Here is a 20,183-nt window from a genome sequence, read left to right as displayed (position 1 = left end):
TCCATTGTATAAAAATACCACATCTTTTTTATCCATTGCACAGTTGATAGACATTTGGGTTGTTTCCAAGATTTAGCTATGAAAAGTAAGCATGGGTGCACATATATCTCTGTGGTATGATGTTTTCAGTTTTTCTGGCCTAAATTCATGACAATCCTCCTGCCTCAGCCTCCCAAGTGCTGGAATTACAGGCATGTGCCACCATGCCCAGCCTTGGTGGATTTCTTGATGATAGCCATTGTTTCTGGGGTGAGATAGAATCTCAGTGTCCTTTTAAGTTAAATTTCTTGAATGACTAATGATGCTGAACATTTTTTTCATGTATTTATTTGCCATTTGTATTTCTTCATCTGAGAAATGTGTATTCATCTCAGAGCCGTATTTTTGGATTGGATCTTTGAATGTTGAGGGTCTGATATTTTAAAATTCTTTATATGTTTTAAATAGAAGTCTTTTGCTGAGGGACAGTTGGCTAAAATTTTTTTCCAATGTGTGGGTTTTCTTTTCACTCTCTTGGTGATTTCTTTTCTTTTCTTTTGTTTTTCTCTTTTTGAGACAGGGTCTCACTATGCACTTCAGGCTGGCCTTGAGCTCACTTTGTAGCCCAAGCTGGCCTTGAACTCACAGAGATCCTCCTGCCTCAGCCTCCCAAGTGCTGGGATTACAGGCTTGTGCCACCACACCCGGCAAGAGACTATCTTTCTGCCAGTGAACATGTTTGGCCCCTTTGTCAAAGATAAGGTGGCTGAGTGTGTTTATAGTTCTGTCTATGTCTTCTAGTCTGTTCCACTGATCCTCAGGTCTTTCTTTTGCCAATACTGTGCTGATTTTATCACAGTAGCTTCATAGTATAATTTCAAGTCAGGAATTGTGATGCCTCCTCCCTTTCCTTTGTTGCTCAGGAGTCCCTTTGCTATTCTAGGTCTCTTCTGGTTCCAGATGAATTTTAGAAATGTTTTCTCTAGATCTGTGAGATATGCTAAGGGTATTTTTATTGGGATTGCATTGAATCTGTATAACAGTTTCGGGAGTATGGGCATTTTCACAATGTTGGTTCTTCCTATCCATGAGCAAGGAATATCTTTCCATTTTCTTTAATCCTCTTTAATCTCTCTTTTCTGAGTACTATAATTTTTAATGTATAGATCTTTTTCTTCCTTTGTTAGATTGATTCCTAAGTATTTCATATTTTTTGGATGCTATTGTGAAGGGAGTGATTTCCTAATTACTCTCTCAGTGAATTTGTTGTTTGTGTACAGGAAGTCTGTTGATATCTGAGTGTTGACTTTGTATCACACTAAGCTACTGAATTTGGTTATTAAATCTAGAAGTCTTTTGGTGGAGTTTTTGGGGTCTTCTATGTAGAGTATCATGTGAAATGCAAATAATAACTTTAATTCTTCCATATTCCTTTTATTTCTCTCTCTTGTCTAATTGCTCTGGCTAATGTTTCTAAAACTATATTGAACAGGAATGGTGATAGTGTATATCCTTGTCTTATTCCTGATTTTAGAGTAAAAGGTTTCAGTTTTTGTCCATTTAGTATAATGTTGTATGTTGGTTTTATAGATGGCTTTTATCAGATTGAGATAAAGACCATCTATTCTGATTTTCTGTAGGGCTTTTATCATGATGAGTGTTGGACTTTATCAAAAGCTTTTTCTGCATCTACTGAGATAATCGTGATTTTTGTCTTTGGGTCTGTTGATATGGTGTATTACATGTATTGATTTGCATATATTGAACCATCCCTGCATTCCTGGGAGGAATCCCACTTAGTCATGGTGTATAGTCTTCTTCTTCATGATTTTCTGAATTCTGTTTGCCAGTATCTTATTGAGGATTTTTGCATTTCTGTTCATTAGGGAGATTGGCCTGTAGATCTCTTTTTTGTTGGGTCTTTCGCTGGTTTTGGTTTCAGAGTAATACTTGCCTCCAGGAATGAGTTAGGAAGACTTGCTTCCCTTTCAATTTCATTGGTTTGAGGAGTATTGGCATTAAATCTTCTTTAAATTTCTTGTAGAATTCAGCTGTGAATCCATCAAGTTTTTAATTATGTTTTTAGTTTCATTGACTGATATTGAGTTATTCAGAATTTTTATATCTTCTTGATTTGGCTTTGATAATTCATATGTTTCTAGAAATCTGTCCACTTCTGTGTTTTCCATTCTATGCAAGTAAAGATTTTTGAAGTAGGAATTGATGATCTTCTGAATTTCCACAGGATATATAGTTATTTCACCCTTTTCACTCCTTACTGCATGTATTTGAGTTTTTTGATTCCTTTTTATGATAAGGTTGGCTAGAGGTTTATCAATTTCATTTATTCTTTTAAAGAACCAACTCTTCAATTCATTAATTCTTTGCATTTTTTTTTAGTCTCCATTGTATTAATTTCTGCTCTGATCTTTATAGTTTCCTGCCTTCTTTGGGCTTTGGCCTTGCTTTTTTCTGCATTCCTGTTGCATGGAGTATTGTTTTCCATCCTTCGACTGCCAGTCTATGAATTTCCTTTTGAGTTAAATGTGTTTTTTGTGTACAGCATATTGTTGGATTTTGGTTCTTGATCCACTTAGCCAGTCTGTTTCTTTTGATTGGTGAATTGAGGCCATTTACATTAATGATTATAACTGATATGTATTAGTTTACCTTTGTCATGTTATTTTCCTGCTGTTAGTTCCCTACTTTTCCCCCTGTGTTTAATTGCTTGCTCTGCTTGGTGGTTTCCTTCTGTTGTTGTTCTTGGAATTGTGGCCATTTTTATCTCTTTTTAGAATACCTTTCAGTACTCTCTGTAGGGTTGGTTTAGTGGTCATGAATTTCTTCAGTTGTTCTTTGTCATGGAAGTATCTTATTTCTCCATTAATTTTGAAAGATAGTTTTTTTGTTTGTTTGTTTTTGTTTTTGTTTTTGTTTTTGTTTTTGTTTTTGTCTTTTCTTCCAGTACCAGGAATTGAAGTCACGACCTTGCGCTTGCCAGGCAAGTGCTTTTGCTGCTGAGCTAAATCCCCAGCCCCAAAAGATAGTTTTGTATTCTGGGTTGGAAGATGTTTTCTTTCAGGACTTCAAATACTTAACTCCAAGCTCTTCTTGATGTGATGGTTTGTGTTGAGAAGTCTGCCATGATTCTGATGGGCTTTCCTGTATACATGATCTGTTTCTTTTCTCTAACAGCTTTTAATATTCTGTTCTTATGCTGAATTTCTGAGATCTCCATTATTATATGTCTAGGTGTAGATTTATTTTGGTTATGGATCATTGGGTTTCTATGTGCCTCACTAACTGTCTCTGATTCTTTTCCTATGCTTGGGAAATTTTCTGCTATTACTTCTGCAAATAGTCTTTTTATGTCATTTGCATTGACTCCTACTTTTTCATCGATACCTATCAATCATATTGTTTTTCTTTGCATCATCTTGCAGCTGTTGAATTGTTATTTCCTGGTTCCTTGCTATTTTTAAGAGATTGTTCCTTTCATGATCACTAGCTGCAATCCTGTCTTCAAGATCTGAAAGTCTATCTTCAGTTTCATTCAAGCAGTTTTGCTTTCAGTAGAATTTTTAATTTCCTGGATATCTGTTTCAATCTGTTTCATGCATTCTAATTCTTTCCTATATTGTTCATTCAAGGTTTCTATCATTTTCCTATGCACCTCTGTTTTTTATCTATGTCTCCTTTAGATATGCTGAGCAATTCTTTCATGGTTGTCATTTCTTTTTTTTATATGAGAGATTATTTCTGATCTGATGTCTTCTATGGCCTGATGGAGTTGTTTCTTTACTTCAGTTGCTATCATTTCAGAAATTTCAGATGTGTGACTTCCAATTTCTTCTATGTTGCTGTCTCCTGAACTTGTTCTGGGTGGGCTGGAGGTCTGAGATTGCATTTCCTCCTTCATCTTGACATTTTCTATTTTTAAAAAAAATTTTTATTTTGTTTTCTGTGATGATCCTTATGAGTTTTGGTAGTAAGTAGCTGTATCACTGGTATCAAGGCCTCTCTAGGAAAAGTCTCTTCTTCAGGAATATCTTCAATGTGTAGGAGATTCTTGGTTTGTGTCTGCCCCAAAATCCTACCTTCCCAATTAACTGAGAGTGGAATGTTGGTTTCTGTTTGGTTCTGTCACCAGTCTTTTGGTGTAGAGTATAGTGAAGTTATTACCCCAAAGCTTCCCAATATTGTTACACAAGGGAGAACAATTGATTAAAACAGATGTGACATCCTAGCTACAGTAGAACAATTAGCAATTTTGATAGCATCAAATACAATTTAGAAATTGATAAGCTGTTGTAACTATTCATCTTGTACTTCAGACCACAAGAGCAAAATCTGTAGTTATATAGCAGAACCAATCATAAATTAGGAATTTGTATGCAAAGTGTTTCCCCTTGTTAGAGTGGACTTAGACTGGGTTCCTCTGGATGGACAAGTCAGTTGCCAAGTCCCAGGCACTTCCTGTGCTGGCTGCCTGGCCCATGGCATAGGGGAATGAACCAGACATCTGAGTTCCTCAGGACAGAGACTGCCTTGATGGAGAAGGGGCAGTGGGCTGGGTCTCTCCTGGTTTTTGGGTTTTTTTTTTAGTACCACGAATCGAACTCAGCACCTTGCACTTGCCAGGTAGGCGCTTGTGCCACTGGGCTGTATCTCGTGCCCTTTGTGTTATTTTTTAATCAGATTTTATTGGTACATTTTAGATAAACACAATGATTGCATTCATCACAGAGAATTTGTACCTGTACATGATATGTTGATTCTTATTTCCCCCATTCACCTCCCCTCCCTTCAACCCCTGCCCCCCTCCATTGACAAAAGCCTTCTTTCCATATTTTTCAGGAAGGATCACTTTGGCTGCAAGTTTCCTTGGCTCGTGCTCAGCCTGTGTGTTCCATGTTCCATCTACACCTTCAGTCTTCTCAAGCCAACCTCCTCAGAGCCTCGCTCACAAACTCCCACACTGGATACCTTGCGCCACATCCTTGGTGCTTTCTAGCAAGAAGCAGCAATCACATGAATATCTACTTCCTCCCTAACTTGCAGCTTTGCATTTCAAATTGAAAATGGGTTTGATTATAAACCCCAGATCATCAAGCAACTGTCCCTCTCTCTTTCAATTTTCACCCTTTCCTTCCCCCTGATCCCAATCCTGTCTGTCACCTGCTCCTTCCCCTCCTGAGGTAAATATGTATTTAATTTATATATGTTTAATTTCTACAAGTATGTGATACTGACTTTTCATTTTACAATGTTGCTTAAGTATGTACACACGTAAAATAAATTTCTTTCTTCTTTTTTTTTGAGACAGTGTCTCACTATATAGCACAGCTGGCCTCAAACCCATGGCAATCCTCCTGCCTCAGCCTCCTAAGTGCTGGGATTACAGGTGTGTGAGACCATGCCTGTCTTAAAATATAACTTCCTTATGCGTAGGTTTTTAAATCAAAACAACTATAGAAACAGTAATTCAAATTAATATAATGTCACAGATGTTTCTTGGAAATTAAATCACTACCTGCAGGGTCAAAATGATACTGACTCTGGCTGGGAGGGGCATACGTACCTATAATCCCAGCACTGGGGAGGCTGTTAGATCAGTATGTTAAAGGCCAGCCTGAACTACTTTGCAAGACCCTGTCTCAAAAAAAAAAAAAAAAAAAAAAAAAAATGTGGACATTAACTCTAGCTGGCAATTCTGTTCTTAAGAATCACTTTTTATTGTAAAAACTGTAGAACGTGCTTATGATATCTTTTCTGTATCATCATTGAATCTCAATTTAAGTGAATGTTATATTTTAAATGAACTTGAGGGAGACAAAAAGCCCTGGAAAATGAGTGCGCTTATATTCTATTTGGAATCTTCACCTCCACATATCTGCTTTTCATGTTTTCTACACATTTTAATGTAGAAACTTATTATTGTAAAAATACACTTGTTCTCCATACTTTTGTTTTCTGTTTCTCTAATCTTTATCTCCAAGTGGGGGTAAAATCCCAGAACTAGGGAGGCTGACGCAGGAGGATCATTGCAAGTTCGAGGCCAGCCTGGGCTACAAAGTGAGCTCAAGGCCAGCCTGAAGTACATAGTGAGACCCTGTCTCAAAAAAAACAGAAAAAAAAAAATCTTTTTCAAAATAGTGGAGCTAAAATTGTAGACTTTAGTTCTATCTTAATTTTAACTGCACTCTTTAAATGCCAAAAGTAAATACCATTTTTCCCTTAAAAAAAAGAGAGGATTCACTCTCTAAGGCAGGATTGCAAGTTAATATTAAATGCGTTACCTGGAGCCCACCCCAAAAAAAGAGCAGAGATTCAGATAAATTAGTTTTTAACCAGAAATTGAATCACCTATTTCAGCTGTACTTTAAAATGAGATGACTCAAAGTGTATTTTTAAAAATTGAGCTCTTAAAATAAAATATTGGGGCCAGGTGTGGTGACGCATGCCTGTAATCCTAGCATTCAGAAGGCTGAGGCAAGAGGGTCACTGTGAGTTCAAGGCCAGCCTGAATTGCATAGTGAAACCACCCTGTCTCAAAAAGACAAAAAAATAAATAAAATAAAATATTGATCGGGTATTCACCTAGAAGAAAACATTAAGGATTTTTAAAATGACAATACCCTAAATTGATATATTGTATATATAACAAGTAGTATATGTTCCAATTTGCTTGGATAGTGGTGTAACCTAGTTACCAATTGAGAGAGTTAGGGGAGAATTGATATAAAGAACTTAGACCAATAACCCCAGTGTTCACTGTTGTTTCCATGTGTCAGGTTACTAACATGCTTCAGAATAAAAGCCAGGCACGGTGGGGAAAGCCTGTAATCTCAGCACTCTGGGAGGTTGAGGCGGGAGGTTCACAAGTTTGATCCCAGCCTGGGCAATTTAGCAAGACCCAATCTCAAAATTTAAAAGGCAGTGGTGGTGCTGGGAGTGTAGCTTAGTGCAAAGGCCCTGGGTTCAATTCCCAGTGCAGAAAAAAAAAAAAAAAATCAAACGGCTTAAAAGAGGAAATTAACTAGTGGGCAGAGGTGTGTGACATGATGTTAATATTGATTTTTTTTTTTTCTGTCTTTTTGAGACAGGGTCTCACTATGCACTTCAGGCTGGCCTTGAGCTTACTTTGTAGCCCAGACTGGCCTTGAACTTGCAACGATCTTCCTGCCTCAGCATCCTGAGTGCTGGGATTACAGGCCTGTGCCACCACTCCTGGCTTGTTTTTGTTTTTTAATATTGTTAATGTATAAAAAGCTGTTATAAAAGGCTCCATGAGAGAAAATGCTCAACTCCATGAGGAAAAATATGACCCTTCCCTCCAAAAACCACAAATGGGCTGTTTATTTTTGTTTTGAGGTTTTGTTGTTTTGTTTTGTTTTTGTTTTTGTTTTTGAGACAGGGTCTTGCTATGTAGTTCAAACTGGTCTTAAACTCACTGTGTAGCCCAGGCTGGCCTTGAACTCATGGCAATCCATCTGCCTCAGCCTCCTAAGTGCTAGGATTACAGGCATGCAACCATCATGCCCAGCCAGGCTGTTTATTTTGAAGATGAAATAAAAATAGCCATTAATCAGTTAGAAAATATTGAGCTTCATTTGTAATCAAATGAAAATTTAGGAAGTAAACATTTTATTGAGTCTAGTTATAAATCACGATCTCTGCTAATGTGCTCCTTTGTTTCTCAAGGTTGGAATACACACCAAGGCTTGGTTTATTGCTGGAATCTTTCTGCTGCTGACGGTCCCTATCTCGCTGTGGGGGATCCTGCAGCACCTCGTGCATTACACACAGCCTGAGCTACAGAAGCCGATCATAAGGTTCCGCTTCTATTTTGATTCTCCTGATGCTGTGTTGGCTTCTATCATAAACGTAACAGAAAATGTTTAAAATGTATTCTTTGCTTTCCAAACAGGGTTTTTGGATGGTATGCACAGGGGCAGGGATATAGCTCAGGAGCACAAGCACAAGCCCAAGGTCCTGAGTTTGACTCCTGGTACCAAAAAGAAAAAAACAGTGGATGGTACACATACAGTTTAGACAGTGTATGTACGTTTCATATGTGTTATTTTATTTCATTAGCTAAGAATTTGGTTTTTTGGTAGGGGTTGAGAATGTGTTTTGCTATATAGTTCAGGCTGGACTTGAACTCACTATGTAGCTGAGACTGTCCTCAAATTCATGGGAATCCTCCTGCCTCAGCCATCCTAGCTGCTGGGGTTACAGGGATGCACCACCATACCCTATTTGTAATGTTTTAAATTACAGTCATATTTTAGAGCCCACAGAGGACTGGTTCCAAGGCCCCCCAGAGATACCGAAGGTGCTGATGCTCAACTTCTTCATATCAACTAGGCACTGTCAGCGTGTGACCTGCGCACAGCCTCCCACAGGCGTTCAGTGCTCTGTATACCGTCCGTCCTCTCTAGGTGACCTGTGATGCCTGACACCTGTAACACCCATCATCCCTGACCTACAGCACCTGCAAATGCTATGTGAATGGTCCTTACGCTTTATTGTTGAGCAGATAATGACCCCAAAATCCGTACATGTTTAGTACAGATGGAAAGTGTTCATTTCTTTATTGCAAATATTTTTTATCTAGGTTTGGTTGAATCCACAGATTCCATAGATACAAGTGGTTAACTGTGCATTATAAAACCTTTTTATTCAATAAATCCTTCCTTTGAGTAAAAAAAAATTATTAATTGCCCAGGAGATATGGCTACTTCTCTAGTTTGATTAGATATAAAGAAAATGTCGGGGGCTGGGGATTTAGCTCAGCGGCAAAGCGCCTGCCTGGCAAGCGCAAGGTCGTGAGTTCGGTTCTCGGTACCGGAGAAAAACCAAAAAAAAACAAAAAAAAAAAAAAAAAAAGAAAATGTCTGTATTGTCATTTTCTATGATCATATCAAGAAAGTTTTCTGATTACATTTGGGAACTCAGTTTAGCTTATCTCATGTTCATGATTTATCCTAAACAAACACTTATCTTTTTATTTATCTATGTGTAAGATGTTTATTGGTTTTAAAAATTAGTTTCTTCGGACTGGGGATGTAACTCAGGGGCAGAGCATGTGCTTAGCATGTGAAAGGCCCTACATTTGAGGCCCAGCACCACACACACACACACACACACACACACACACACACACACACACTTCACAGATCATAATCATAAAGTATAGAGCATTTAATGTAAGTATGTGACATCTCAAGTCTTGTTTTCAGTACCATGAATTGGAGTGGTAATTTTGTGTAAGCTTCAACTATTTTTAAATTGTAAGCTTTTTCATGGTAATAGCTTTGGAATATCCCAGGACTGCAGTATGTGTGGATACCTACAGAGAATGCTATGAAGCTTATGTCATTTACAACCTCATGATATTCCTTCCCAGTTATCTAACTAATCAATATCCAAATCTGTTATTAGTCCCTGAAGCCAAAGACCCTCAGAAACATTTCCCTCCTTTATGGTGCTGTCCACCGTGGGCTATGGGAGAGTAAGTATGTTTGGTTTTAATTTTTGATTTAGTTTCATTTCATCAGGTTTTTATTACTATTCGGTTCTCTGCAAGGCACAGTAAGACAAAAGGAAGAAGACCGAGTCCCTCCCCTGGTGTAGTTCATAGTCACAATTGAAGACTAACAAAACACATTTTTATAATCTACATATTAGGGTTCTTTACATTTTTCATCCAAATATAAAAGCTCAACAATGCACTGCAGGAGAAAACCTTTGAAATGATTTAACCAACATCCTTGTACATTTGGGGATCAAGTTCTGCAGATTTTCTGCAAAATTCACAGACTAGTTAAAAGACATGAGGAGAAGATAATCTAGGTGGAAAAACAGCAGATGATATGAAACAGGAGCGACAAACAGCAGTGCTTATTCTAGTTATATATTTAATTTGCTCTATTATTATAGACAGCTAAGTTAGATAAAACTGAGTATGTACAGAGACTGGCCTCTCAAGGAAGTCAGCACAAATATAAAAACATCAGAATTGTGGCTGGAGGCTCACTTGAAGAAGACCAGGTCCAAAATAGAGATGCAGTAGGCAGGCCTACCCGCCTCCCTAAGGAATAAGCAGCAACTTGGAATTATATTGTAATTAGCACCACTTGGTCTGGTTAGCCCAGACAGGCATCAGTTACCCAGGTGGGTGACCAGAGCATTCAGATCCATCCCCTCCCAAAAATGCCTTCATTCTTTCCATGCACCCCTGCTACGTGACTCGCTTCCCTATTGGATCAATGTTAGCTAAGCAGCTGTACTTGTCATCTTACAGGCTGATTATAGTGTGCCCCACATTGTGCCTATATGACGACTTTGCTGTACAAATTACCCCTGACAAAGGACCTCAGCGGCAACCCACTTTCAAGTCTCCTCCCGTCTTTCAGAAGCCATCTGTCAACAAACCTTTCCTACTCTTAACCTCTGTTGTCCCTTGAAATTTATTCTTTACTAGTCAAGGGACACAAACCTGACACATGGGACATCCAGCAAGCTGGAAGTTATATTTCTCCTATATCACTATTACATCTTCATGTAGACCGTGAAGAAAAATAAAGCCTGATATTTAGGCCTTTTAGTTTGAAATAGAGATTGAAGTCAAGATTGCATTTATTACAAACAAGAACCACTGGATATGTTTCAGAAAGGAAATATTTGAAAATGTAGAAAGATGAATTTTGTTGTACTGGGCTGGGGATATAGCTCAGTGGTAAGAGTGTTGCCTACCATGCACAAGGCCCTGAGTTCAATCCCTACTACCATAAAATAAAATAAAAGAATTAGAATACAAAGGAATCTTCAGAATACAATGCCTATTTGGGACATCATTCCGTGAGCATGTGGCAGAGGAGGACAGTTCACCTCATGAAAGCCAAGAAACAGAAGAGGCCAGAGTCCCAGAATTCCCTGTAAGGGTGACTCTCACATTGTGACCTGACTTTCTTGTTCTAGGCCACACCTTCTGAAGGTTCCACCACTTCCCAACAGTGCTACCTGCTCAGAACCAAGCCTTTAACATACGGGCCTTTGCGAGACATTTCGGATGCAAACTGTAGCAGGGACCCACTTCTGCCCCTTTTGTTCTGTGTGACACTATTCTGGAACTCCAGACTATATGAAAAGTGAAATCTTTCAGGTGATATTCTTGTAGTATAATTTTTTTTTTGTCTTTTTGAGACAGGGTCTCTCTATGCAGTTCAGGCTGGCCTTGAGCTCACTTTGTAGCCCAGGCTGGTCTCGAACTTGCAATAATCCTCCTGCCTCAGCCTCCCAAGTGCTGGGATTACAGGCATGCGCCACCATGTCTGGCTGTAGTATAATTTTTTTAATTGTATTTAGATGATTTGCTGCCATCCACATCCATCCTCTACTGCCATTCGGGATGACTAAACTGAAGGAGTTAAATATAAATATGGTATCACTTATCAAAGTGATTTTAATTTGGAGGCTTTGAGGATGTTTGGATGCTGTCTAAGGAGTGAGATGCTAAGTTCTTTTTCTTTTGCAGGGTGTTGCTATTTAGGTGCAAACTGGGTGTGCTGCAGTACAGTTGTCAGACCAGTCACCACCGTCGCTCTGTAAGTACACAGACCCTACAGGCATCGTTTTAAATCCTTGTACCCTGAAGCAGAAACAACTAGGTAGAAAACAGTATGAATTGTTAATAAAACAAGCCTAGCCTGCTAGAAAAATCTCAGTATATAAAAGCCTTACTCTGTGAAGATAAATGACTGTTCACAGGCAAAGAGTCAGCAGGATTTACATCCTCTCTAGAGTATGCCATGAAGCATTTTCAAAAAGGTGCTTTTTCAAATGTGAATGTTCCATGGCTTTAAGATAAAGTTAAAGTATGTGACTTTGGGCTAACTACATGAATTTATTTGGTATGTAGTTAAATTAGATCATATGGAAGCACTATCAAAAAAAGGTTGTGTTTTTCTTTAAACAGCGTCAAGATTTTTTTTAGGTAACCAAGGGATACTATTAAGCTACCTGGCAAAACTATTTCCTAAACATTTAAGAACTTCAGGTAATTTAAAGCAGGTAGATCCTATGTTTTATCTATTAGTCCTTACTAAATTTTATGCTCAGAAAAGATGGAAAGAAGGTTAAAAAAAAAGAACAATTTTTTTAAGCTTTTATGTGTATTAAAGTTTTTGACTTAGAACATTTGTATTATATCCTTTTTGTTATTGTTGTTTGAGACAGGATCTTGCAGTGTAGTCCACGCTGGCCTTGAAAAAACAGTGATCCAGCCAGGCATGGTGGCGCACGCCTGTAATCCCAGCACTGGGAGGCTGAGGCAGGAGGATGGGAGGCTGAGGCAGGAGGATCGTTGGGAGTTTGAGAACAGCCTGGGCTACAAAGTGAGCTCAAGGCCAGCCTGAACTGCATAACAAAACCCTGTCTCAAAAGGACAAAAACAAAAAAAACAGCAATCCTCCTGCCTCTGCCTCCCAAGTGCTGGGATTCCTCACATGTCCTGTTCTTAGCCTTTTCTTTTCCAAACTAAATAGTATTTTCATACAGAATTTAAAATTTTAGATGTCACTACCTAGAACTTAGTTTCTCTTTTTAAAACCAAGACAAAGTGTATAGCAGACAATACCAATGTTTTGCAAAAGAGCAGATACCTTTCCTGTTTCCTTTCCAGCAAGCTGATATTCTCTGTTTGTTTTTCCCCATATGAAATGTTTAATGTTTTTGTTTTGTTTTGTTTACCTTATAGGATATAACCAAAGTGTGATGAAGAATTTCACATCGATCAAAGTGTTTCCAATTATTTTTGCTCACCAGTGAGGCTTGCTCACCTGTGGCATCACAGAGCAGTCCAATTATCAACACCTATTCGTGCAGGTAACAGGCCTGAAGCACTCTGGCCTCTTGATTAGCTATATTCACCTTATCTCCCAGTTCTTCCTTCAGGTTTCCTAGCTCTGGCTGAAGCTCATTCTTGTCCTCTTCCAGGTTTAGTTGCTCCTTTTTATATTGTTCCTCCAGTTCTATGCGCAGTTTTTTTCTTATCTCGAACTGCATTGCTGTGGCCAGCCTCAGTTACCATAGGGTGCTTCCAGGCTAATTCTTCCAGTCTTAGAATGGCCTTCATCTAATTGAGTCAGTTCCCCTTCCGATCTACTTTGCAAGGTTTTAAGCTCCATTTTGTAATATTCTTGCTGAGTTGCTTTGCTTCATTTACCTTCTTCTCCATTTCCAGAATACGTTGCTTCTGCTCTTCATCTAGACTCGAGTTCTGCTTTGCGAAAAAGCTCTTTCCTCTTCAAGCTGAGATAATCTCATGGGCCCTTGATTTTTCTGATTCTAAATCTTTAATTGTAACTGCCTGCGTCATTTGAGACACCAAAGGACTCTAACATGCCTGGCTTTGAGGACAAGCTCTGATTTGTGCTGCTGTGAACGTTCTCTGGCAGTTGCTAGCTCACTTTCTGCTTCTTTGGGCTTGCTTAATAAGGCCACTTCTCACCCGGTGGATTCATCGAGCTGTTTTTGAAGAACCTGAGCATTGCTCTCTGCTATGGCAAGTGCGGTCTAAAACAAGGGTCAAGAACACTGCTGGCTTCGTCCTGGGCTGTCTGTAACTCAGTCTTTAACGTTCCTATAGTTTTTTCTTAAAACTGCTTCCTGTCCCTGAAATTCTTTTCCACAATCAGCTTCCTTTACTTTGCTAGCTCAATGATCTCTCTTCAGCTTACCTTCATCCTCTTCCATGAGCTTTTTCAAGCCTGAGCTCTGTGTTTTAAGACCTCCACCTCCTCCTGTGCAGCTTCACTGCCTTCTTCCGCCTAGAGCTCTGGATCCTGCAGGAGGCTCGGATCCTGCTGCAACTTCATCTCTTGCATCTCCGGGCAGTGAGCGGTCCGCAAATCTTCCAGTGCCAACTGTCTTTTTCAAACTGCACCTAGAGCTGCCCAAGGCGCTGCAACTTTGCTTTGAAGCTCCTTCTGATCTCCCGGGCCTCTCTGGACGCGGTTCCCATGTGCTGGACACGCTGGGCTTCTGCTGCTTCTGGGCTTCTGCCTGCTACTTCATTTTTATGTGATATTCTAAGGATGCTTCTAAAACCTGAACCTTCCCCTTGAGTTCTAACTCCTCTGTTACTTTGCTTTTATACTGTAGTACTTTTTCTCTCATTGCTGCGAGAATTTGTTGGATTTCTCCTTTGCGAACATCTTCACTGGCCTGAATTGCAGATTCATGCTCGTCACTTTCAGGGTTGGAAGCATGCACTGCCTTGGTGAGCTGCGCGACATCTTCAGCTGCAGGCCAGCTCCGCGCTCCGGCCTGGCGGTGCGAACCCCGCCCGCAGAGGTGACCCAGGCGCCGCCATCTTCCGGCGATCTCGCGGCCACTTCCGGCGCGGAGCGGATGGGGCGCGAGGGGGAACGCCGGGGGCGGGGCCTGGGCAGGGCTGGATCGCCCCGCCCACCGTCAGCCCGCGCGAGCGGCCGTTACCGGTCGCTACCGGCAGAGGGCGCGCCAGTGCAGTTCGTTAGGCGTCGTGCGCTGAGCCGCCAGTGATGCGGCCGGCTGCCAGGAGCAGGTCTCCTGAGGTAGGTGGGTGTGCAGACGCTGGGAGGCGCTGACTGTGAAATCTACTTGCAGGGGCCTCTAGGGTACTTTAGGGGGGAAATGATCTATAATCATAGACATAAAGGTTTAACAATCAACCTTTTTTTTTTCTTTTTTTTTTTTTTTGGTGTTTTTGAGATAGGGTCTCCATATGCAGTTCAGGCTGACCTTGAGCTCACTTTGTAGCTCAGGCTGGTCTCGAACTTGCAACGATCCTGCCTCAGCCTCCTGAGTGCTGGGATTGGGATGGGGATTTAGCTCAGCAGCACAGCGCCTGCCTGGCAAGTGCAAGGTCGTGAGTTCAATTCCCGATACCGGAAAAAAACCAAAAATTAAAAAAAAAAAAAATTAAAAAAAAAACTGAGTGCAGGGATTACAGGCATGTGCCACCACGCCAGGTTTCAACCTTTTTAAAATCAGGTAGCTTAGCTTTTCTTCAGTAAGCTAATGATTACTCTTTCTAGCTCAGTCTATTGGTCTTATTTTTGTATTTCCTTCAAATTGGCAGAATAATCCTGGTGACATGTCCAGAAAAATACTTTGTTTTAATTTTGAATCATCTGTGGCCAAAGCCAAGTGCTTTTCTACCGGTTATTCAAATAAATTGACTTCTAAGTTTAAGTATTGCTGTCACTATACTTTAAAATACATGATTTAATGATAAAGTTGTCCCATCTTACCATGTTTTATAGAACCTGTGAGCTGCTCCTCTATACAATGAAGGAAATTTTAGCATTTCAGATGTTTCCTTGGACTTAATTGGTAAGAATAAATAGTATGGGGCTGGGGATTTAGCTCAACGGCACAGCGCCTGCCTGGCAAGTGCGAGGTCGTGAGCTCGATTCCCGGTACCGGGGGGAAAAAAAGAAAAAAGAAAGAAAGAAAGAAAGAAAGAAATTAAAGCAGTGACCCCTAAGTAACAACAGAAGGAAAAGGGTCAGGGATATAGCTCAGTGCCTGCCTGGCAAACGCAAGGTCCTGAGTTCAATTCCCAGTACAAAAAAAAGTGTTTCCAGATGTGCATCTTCTTTCTGACTGATAATTCTTTTTCTGGGAATGTATTCTTTTTTTTTTTTAGACAGGCTCTCACTAAGTAGCTCCGGCTGGCCTTGAACATACCATGTAGCCTCGGATGGTCCCAAACTCATGGTGATCTTCTTGCTGCAGCCTCCCAAATGCTGAGATTATTCTAAAGAAATGATTAGTATTTGCTTTGACTTTAAAGTCTATTATTTGTCATACCAGAGCTTGCAAACAACCAAAAGCCCAGTGACAGGAACTAGTGAAAAATATGATAATTCTGTTAACCAAAATATTAGTCAGTTCTTAAGAATAACCCTTACAAAGCTGGGCATGGTGGCGCACGCTACCAGCGAGGCTGAGTCAGGAGGATCATTGCAAGTTCGAGACCAGCCTGGGCTACAAAGTGAGCTCAAAGCCAGCCTGAACTGCACAGCGAGACTCTATATCAAAAAGACAAAAAAAAAAAAAAAATACACAAAATGTTATATTTAGTGCATGACAGGTAATAAAAGCTTCTGTGGTTCATTGTAGAGAGATGCTTAGCGTGTGCCAGGTCCTGGGTTTGACCTGCAGCTCTGTAAAAGAAAAAAGAAAAAGGAAGTGTATTTGTGCAAAGGAATGGCTGGATAGGCGTCTGAATATCTTTATCCTTGATTGCTTTCATATGCTGAAGTATTGTCAATGATCATTTTATTATTTTAATGGAAAGCGTGAACTTGTAGGAAAATACTTAATAATTGAGTTCTAAAATAAATCTCAAGCATTTATTGTAAAAAGTAAATTCACTTGTACTAAAGTATAAATACGACCCTGAAGAAAAATTGTTTCCCTGATTCTTTATTTTATTTCAAGACCACAATTCTGTTGAAGCTGTACTTATTTAAGGCGTTGCCTTAGTATATAGAGAGTGTTATGTAAGGCAGACTAGGTAATAAGCTAAACGCTTAAAAATGGTAATTTGTATTTAAAAGCCATTACAAGGCTGGGCGTGGTGGCGCACGCCTGTAATCCAAGCACTCGGGAGGATGAGGCAGGAGGATTGTTGTGAGTTCAAGACCAGTCTGGGCTACAAAATTGAGTTCAAGCCCAGCCTGAACTGCATACTGAGACCCTGCCTCAAAAAAAACAAACAAAAAAAAAGTCATTATAGGTTTATTTTGTTTTGTTTTGGCCAACAAATCTTTTCCTTCACTTATGTCTGGCATGTATTTCTTGTCTCTTTCTGAGCCCCCATAAGTGAGCATTTATCTTCAGGGATGGCGTTTTACATCTCTTCTGAGGGCTCCGATGTTGTATATGTTCATCTACAGCGAATGGTAAAAGCCTGTCATTCATCTACACATAGAGTAGTAAAGCCTAGCAAAATCTGCCTGAAACGTGACTCTGGACCAAGTCTCTGGTTTATACTTCGCTATTGCTTTAGCTATTTTTACTACAGACAGTTAAGTGTTAATTTTGTTCACAGTTCCCCATGTGCTGTCTTTACATATTTTGCAATGTGATAGGCCACCATCCCGGACTCCTTGCTTTGGTCTGTTTTTGGTAAGTGTTGCTTTCTCTTAAGTGTTCTCAGTTTTCTAAAGGGTCATGAAAGTGTTGATTTTAATTGATTCTAGTGCAGATGGTGGGGGAAAATGTCTCTACTTAAAAACAAGCTCAACCTGTTAGCCCTTCCAGGATTTTCATAAAGAAATAAATCAGATGGTCACTGTCCCATGTATCACAAATAATTTGACATAACCTAATTTTCTCAACACTAAAGGAATCATGAAAATAAGTCCTGGTCCTGCCATCATCATAGAATACTATGCAGTTTGAAAGAAAACATGATGTACTATATTGGATAATATGGAAAATGGTCATCAGTAAATATTCCTTTTATTTATTTATTTAATTTTTTTGGTCTTTTTGGGACAGGGTCTTGTTATGCAGTTCAGTCTGGCCTTGAGCTCACTTTGTAGCTCAGGCTGGTCTCGAACTTGCAATGATCCTCCCGACTCAGCCTCCCAAGTGCTGGGATTACAGGTGTGCACCACCATGCCCAGCAATATTCTTTAAAATAGAAGACAAAACTATATGTGGTTTTGATTTGGTAAAAAGCGTAGGTTAGAGGGGCTTCTCCAAACTAAACAAATACACTGTATTTGACAGAGGAACAGTAAAAAAAGACGGAAGGGAAAAATTCATGAAATCCTACTGCCAGAAAAAGTGATTAACGTTTTGATATACATGTGTCCTATGTAAAACCGCACAGAAATGATCCTACACTACAAAAACTAACAAAACTCAACAATATGTGTTCAGCATATTGTAATTACAATTCTTTTGTCAGTGAAGAGAAATATAATGTTATTGTTGTTTGGAGTTTCTGTTTTTGCTTAGTATTCTGTTGTGTAGATATAACTTGCTAACCAACCTTTTATTGACATTCGGATTTTTCCTTTTCATCCTTAAAGTAGCATTGAAATGACTATTTTTATGTTTCTGAAAGCTTGTCTATCTCATGATATGCTGTTAAGATTAGCATGGGGCCAATGTGCTGGCACACACAATGCCAGCTACTTGGGAGGCTGAGGCAGGAGGATTGCAAGTTTGAGGCTGGCCTCAGCATCTTATCAGGAACCTTTCTTAAAAAGTAAAAGCAGCCTGGGCATGGAGGTTCTAGGTTTAATCCCTAGTACCAAAGGAAAAAAAAAGTTTAAAAAAAATTAACCTGGGTATTATCTAGATTTGCTTAAGATGCTTAACATGATTTGCTGTCTTGGGGTCAGACGCTTTCTGAATTTGTCTGTAGCTTCGAGAGTTTACAACACTGCTGTCAAAATTAGTGGTGTTTTTTCCTTAAAAAGTCTGAATAATTAATACAAGTGTGAACACCATTTGAATACCATCTTTATTTTAGATACCCACCGTACAGCGTGTTTGGCACTGTGTAGGTATGAGATCAGCTCTGGCAAGCCAGCGTCACCGTCCCCCGGGAAACTGCTTTTGGAATGAAGGCTCTAGGTTCAATCCCTAGTACCAAAGGGCGTTTGTGATGCAGGTGTGTGACGCCCACGCGCGGCTGCTTTGGGAAGAGGCTGGAGGGGTAATGTGGTGGTAGTCTGCAGGTTGCACTGGGGTTTTAAATTTTTAAAATGACATTTTTTAAAACAACTGCTTATTTTATGCTTGATGTAGATTTGGCATTTACCTTTTCCCAACATATAGGCAAGCAGTAGTCATTGCTTCGTTGGTAAAAGTTGGCGTTGTTTCTGAGAAGCACATGCGGGAGTGGCAAACTGTAGAAGTGGTCATAGGACTCCAGGTAAGTAGCGCACTGTCCGAACTCAACAGAACTTTCATTTTTAAGTGTTTTTTTTACAAATCTCCACTAAACTACTAGCGTGCAGGCTATGGTGCTAGAACTACTGCACTCACCCTGCAGTGAGGGAACAGGAATCCTACAGAAACTGGCCAGAAGTACTGCTTTGTACCAGAAGCAGAGCCCAAACCCGGGCTTTGGTCTTCAAGGTCCATTTCTCTTTCTGCTTTCTTCCTTAGTCTCTGGGTGGTGATTGAGAATAGCGAGCTAAGGGGCCAGAGATACAGCTCAGTGGCACAAGCACCTACCTGGCAAGTGCGAGTTCCTGAGTTCGATTCCCGGTACCAAATAAAACAAGACAAAAACGAAACAAAGAAAAGGAATTTTGGGCCAGGCATATAGCTCAGTGGCACAGCGCCTGCCTGACAAGCGTGGAGGTCCTGAGTTCAATTTCCAGTACCAAAAAAAAGAAAAAAGAAATGCCCCTTGAGAATAGCGAGCTAAGAAAGTAGTTGAGGTACTTTGCTAAACATACATGACTTGGGCAGTATGAAACAGTTTCCATTTCGGGGGACGGTCTTTTTGAGACAAGATCTCACTATGCAGCTCAGGCTGACCTTGAATTCACTCTGTAGCCCAGGCTGGCCTCGAACTCGTGGCGATCCTCCTGCTTCGGTCTCCCCAGTGCTGGGATTAACAGGTATGCGCCACCATGAGCCGCTAGATTCAAATTCTGTCCCTTTTTTGAAGAGGTAACAAAAAAATGTCTGGGAAAAGGAAAAACGAATATAACAGGAAAAGAAAGTTATTAAAACGTAGGTACTTTTGCAAAGTAAGTAGAGAAAGAACAATGTGGAAAGCTGGGTCGGAGCCCAGTGACAGCTGCTGTCTCCCGGCTGTTGCAGGACGCCCGCTGCCCCGGCGGCCCGGCGCGCCCCGCCCTGCAGCCCCTCCCGACCGGCAGCCCCCGCAGCCCGGGGCGCTCCCGCCTGGCGCGGCTCATCTCGGGGATGCTTCGGAGCCCAGGTCGTGTTGTGAAGAAGCGAGGCGTGTTGGCGAGCACTGCCTTTCGATTCTTCCCAGGCCCAGCGCGACTCCTCGGATGCAAAGTGGGGAATGCAAGCACCGGAGCCAGCCCCGAGCGCGCAGCCGGGCGCGCCTTCCCCTCCCTCAGTGCGGCCCCGTGTCTCTAGCGCCCGCGGCGCAGTCTACGCATGCGCGTCCTCGGCCGGCGGGGCGGGGCGGGGCGGGGCGG

General features: G+C 40.7%; 1 long non-coding RNA gene and 1 pseudogene across 1 annotated transcript in view; one reads left to right on the top strand and one right to left on the bottom strand.

Annotated features, from left to right (window-relative positions):
• The window catches only part of LOC102020144, a 45,102-nt gene extending 33,269 nt beyond the window's left edge, over nucleotides 1-11,833 (top strand). Inside the window, exons 2-7 of the long non-coding RNA XR_001234436.1 lie at nucleotides 4,837-5,177; nucleotides 7,684-7,814; nucleotides 7,910-8,039; nucleotides 9,427-9,496; nucleotides 10,966-11,149; nucleotides 11,522-11,833. This is a non-coding gene — a long non-coding RNA (uncharacterized LOC102020144). The remainder of the gene's footprint in view (nucleotides 1-4,836; nucleotides 5,178-7,683; nucleotides 7,815-7,909; nucleotides 8,040-9,426; nucleotides 9,497-10,965; nucleotides 11,150-11,521) is intronic.
• A 592-nt stretch (nucleotides 11,834-12,425) lies between these two features.
• LOC102012346 lies at nucleotides 12,426-14,460 on the bottom strand (annotated as a pseudogene).
• Nucleotides 14,461-20,183: the final 5,723 nt, after the last annotated feature.

Source organism: Chinchilla lanigera, unplaced genomic scaffold (genome assembly GCF_000276665.1).
Source record: "Chinchilla lanigera isolate Chin_1 unplaced genomic scaffold, ChiLan1.0 scaffold00027, whole genome shotgun sequence".
NCBI lineage: Eukaryota > Metazoa > Chordata > Mammalia > Rodentia > Chinchillidae > Chinchilla > Chinchilla lanigera.
The sequence above is the reverse complement of the archived record's forward strand: the minus strand, read 5'-3'. Positions and strand labels throughout refer to the sequence as shown.